Below are 4,823 nucleotides of genomic sequence, written 5' to 3' on the forward strand. Positions count from 1 at the left end.
AATACGTGAACTGTGAACTTCCAGATATTCAAGGTGGTTTTAGAAAAGGCAGAAGAACCAGAAATCAAATTGTCAACATCTGCTGGATCATCGAAAAAGCAAGAGAGTTCCAGAAAAGCATCTATTTCTGCTTTATTGACTATGCCAAAGCCTTTGACTGTGTGGATCACAATAAACTGTGGAAAATTCTGAAAGAGATGGGAATACCAGACCACCCAACCTGCCTCTTGAGAAACCTGAATGCAGGTCAGGAAGCAACAGTTAGAACTGGACATGGAACAACAGACTGGTTCCACATAGGAAAAGGAGTACGTCAAGGCTGTATATTGTCACCCTGCTTATTTAACTTCTATGCAGAGTACATCATGAGAAACGCTGGGCTGGATGAAGCACAAGCTGGAATCAAGATTTCCGGGAGAAATATCAATAACCTCAGATACGCAGATGACACCACCCTTATGGCAGAAAGTGAAGAGGAACTAAAAAGCTTCTTGATGAAAGTGAAAGAGGAGAGTGAAAAAGTTGGCTTCAAGCTCAACATTCAGAAAAGTAAGATCATGGCATCTGGTCCCATCAGTTCAGTTCAGTCCCTCAGTCATGTCCGATTCTTTGCCACCCCATGCATTGCAGCATGCCAGGCCTCCCTGTCCATCACCAACTCCCGGAGTTTACTCAGACTCATGTCCTTTGAGTTGGTGATGCCATCCAGCCATTTCATCCTCTGTTGTCCCCTTCTCCTCCTGCCCCCAATCCCTCCCAGCATCAGGGTCTTTTCCAATGAGTCAACTCTTCCCATGAGGTGGCCAACATATTGGAGTTTCAGCTTCAGCATCAGTCCTTCCAATGAACACCCAGGATTGTTCTCCTTTAGGATGGACTGGTTGGATCTCCTTGCAGTCCAAGAGACTCTCAAGAGTCTTCACCAACACCACAGTTCAAAAGCATCAATTTTTTGGTGCTCATCTTTCTTCACAGTCCAACTCTCACATCCATACAAGACCACTGGAAAAATCATAGCCTTCACTACAGACCTTTGCTCACTTCATGGCAAATAGATGGGGAAACAGTGGAAACAGTGTCAGGCTTTACTTTCTTTGGCCCCCAAATCACTGCAGATGTTGGTTGCAGCCATGAACTTAAGAGATGCTTGCTCCTTGGAAGAAGAACTATGATCAACCTAGACAGCAATTGAAAAGCAGAGACATTACTTTGCCAACAAAGGTCTGTATAGTCAAAGCCATGGTTTTTCCAGTGATCATGTGTGGATGTGAGAGTTCGACCATCAAGAAAGCTGAGCACCATTAATTGATGCTTTGTGGTGTTGGAGAAGACTCTTGAGAGTACCTTGGACTGCAAGGAGATCCAACCAGTCCATCCTAAAGGAGATCAGTCCTGAATATTCATTGGAAGGACTCATGATGAAGCTGAAACTCCAATACTTTGGCCACCTAATGCAAAGAACTGACTGATTGGAAAAGACCTTGTTGCTGGGAAAGATTGAAGACAGGAGGAGAAGGGGACGACAGAAGATGAGATGGTTGGATAGCATCAGTGACTCAATGGACATAAGTTTGAGCCAGCGCCCAGCATTGGTGATGGACAGGGAAGCCTACTGTGCAGCAGTCCGTGGGGTCACAAAATGTCGGACACGACTGAGAGACTTAGTTAAACTGAACTGAAAGACATACATGAGTCAATGAAGTTATCAAGCTTTGGGTTCATCAACCTATGTTTGAAACATAATTTTAGTGTTTGGTAGTTGGTATAAGTGGGCAAATTATTTCACTTCACTGAGTCTCAGTTTCCTCATCTGAATAAATGATGACAATAAAACCTACCTTGTAGGAAGTAGCTGTAAATTTCCTGGTATATGATGACACTCAATAAACAAATCATAGCTCTTGCTGTTAATGGAGATATTGACAATTATTCTGCAAAGGTGAAGTAGCTGCATTGATGCTGACAAAGTTGGAAGTAGTGATGATGTGGATTCTCATGGAAGTGATTTCCATAATGAAGATGAGCAGCATATTAGATTAGAATAGTTTAAAGTAGTAACAACTATGAAATCTGGAATCTACAGAGCTGAACTATTTAAAAAATAACCCGAAAAGGTGATTTTTTTAAATGGAGAAGAAATGAGAGAATTCTACAGGAAAAAATTTTTATAACCAAATAAAGAACTCCCAAAGCTAAACTCTTTATTCAATATATGATGTTTGGAAGAATATTTAACAAAATGTTAAGTTCATTCCTTTTCAATGTATTTGTAGGAAATAATCATAACTATCAAGTTATTTATTATTTCTAAGACATCAAACAATTATTCATAATATCAAAAAGTGAAACAAATGAAATGATTACAAATAACTGAGTATTAAATTAAAGTATGTTATATTAATTTAAGGGCTTCCCAGGTGGCTTATTGGTAAAGAATCTACCTGCCAAGCAGGAGACCCTGGTTCAATCCCTGGGTGGGGAAGATTCCCTGGAGAAAGGAATGGCAACCCACTCCAGTATTCTTGCCTGGGAAATCCTATGAACAGATGGGTCTGGCAGGCTACAGTCCATGGAGTTGCAAAGATTGGACACAACTTAGTGACTAAAACAACAAAGCATACTTTAAAGAATACTATATAGTTATTAAATATGTAAGACTTATATCTAGAGAGAGTGTATATTAAATTAATGGTAGAGTGTAATATTATTTATAAATATATGAACATTTACATGAGGCAAATATATTTCTTTCCCATATATGAAATAATAAATGAAAATATAATCAGTGATTCTTCATTCATGATAGAACCACAGGCAATATTTTTCTCCCTGTGTGTATGTGTGATGTTCCAGATTTCCATAAGGAGCAAGACTTCATAAAGTAGAATCTGGCCCATGTTGATGCATACTTGCCTCCTCAGCTCCAGTTTCCCTCCTAAGAGCAGCTAATGTTTATGACAGTGATACAAAAAGATGCAAATATTTACTTCCTAAACAGTAGGAAGGCCTTTCAGGGCCTTCACTAATGGTTGTAGGCACTCTTACAGTTAACTGATTAAGATCTGTGCACCCATAAAAAGTGTAGAGATTAAAGGAGAGGACTGAAAATGTATTCATAATTAGAGAGGGGACCAAGATTGTGTTTGGGACATGATTAACTGGTAATCAGTAAAGAACAAACTGATTATTAGCTGTTCAATTGTTGTTTAGTCTTAGGGGATTCCACTCAGTGGTCTAATTAAACTGAGCGTGAAGGCTTCACATCTCCATTCAGTGGCAATTTTATTATAATATTCAGTTCTTTGCATGAGATTTGCCTTCCCTCTCTTTAATCATATGTTTGCCTTTGTGTAACACCTTCCTTGATTAGTTTCTCTACAGGATTAGCTCTTGATAACTGCATAGTTTATGAAAACAAATGTCATATATAAGACAATCTGGATATTAAGGTTTCTTGTCAGTCTTTGAATTTTTCAAAAGGGAAAAACAAACAAAAGACATGCACTTGTTTTAATTAAAAGGGCTTTCTTGGCTATTCTGAATTGTTTATTTGTTTGGCTCTGAATATTTTGTACAGATAAGATTTCAGAAAAGAAAAAAGCAAACATATATTGCAATGACTCCAGAGAAGTAAAAATATTTTACATTTTCAATTCAAACTCAAGGGAATTTTTATTAATTGCATTATTCCCAGCATGTAGGGCACCCTCTAAGATAGCAGTAATTCTTTCTGGCTCCAGGGTACCACTTAGACTAGAAATGCTCTCAGTGCTTTGAAATATGCAGCACAGAGGCCCTACATGTGTGTCTTTGTAGCTCAAAACCAAGTAGTGATTTAACAATTAGCTGATTAATTTGATCAGTGCTAATGACTAAACTGTGGCTGATTTGAATAATGCAGCCTTTCACATGAATTTTTGGTTAAAAAAAAAGCATCCGGGTTGGCTGTATAATTCATTGATAACTCAGTTACCAAATCTCAATTTCGTACTGTCCACCATGAACTTAGGTGGCAAAAATTGAGCTGAGTCTAAACCATAATATGAAAGAGAATAATTTCATGTTATGGCTTGTAATAAGAGAGATAAACATGTCTGCTATAAACAAAAGAAAAAAGCCATAATTTCTATGCTGTAATGTGCTAAGTTGCTTGAGCCATGTCTGACTCTTTGTGACCCTGTGGACTGTAGCCTGCCAGGCTCCTCTGTCCATAGGATTCTCCAGGCAAGAATACTGAAGCAGGTTGATGTGCCCTCCTCACAGCAGTTTGGATCTTCCTGACCCAAACCTTTGTCTCTTATGTCTACCTGTGTTGGCTGGCAGGTTCTTTACCACTAGCTCCACCTGGAATGCCCCAGTAATTTCTATTCCAGATCCTAGAAGTAACAAATTAATACTAATATAGCATTTTGCTTTCAAAAAGTAATATATGTTGATAATACTCTCTGTAAGCTGGTAAGTTAGCCAATATGGATAAACCTCAGAGCCACTTTCAAAACAACTTTTATTTTTAAAACGTCCAGTACATCTGTGTAATTGCTCCATTAACAACAATGGTTGTCGTTGTTCAGTTGCTAAGCTGTGACTCATGGACTGCAGCCTACCAGGCTTACCTGCCCATGGGGTTTTCCAGACAAGAATATTGGCATGGGTTGCCATTTCCTTCTCCAGTGGATCTTCCCTACCAAGGAAATGAACCCATATCTCCTGCAATGGCAGATAGATTCTTTACCACTGAGCCACCAGGGAAGCTCGTTAATAAAAAGTGGTATCTATTCAGTGCCTACTATATACAATCTGTACTTTAAAGTAGTTTCATTTGA

This window comes from Cervus canadensis, chromosome 3 (assembly GCF_019320065.1).
Source record: "Cervus canadensis isolate Bull #8, Minnesota chromosome 3, ASM1932006v1, whole genome shotgun sequence".
Taxonomy (NCBI): domain Eukaryota; kingdom Metazoa; phylum Chordata; class Mammalia; order Artiodactyla; family Cervidae; genus Cervus; species Cervus canadensis.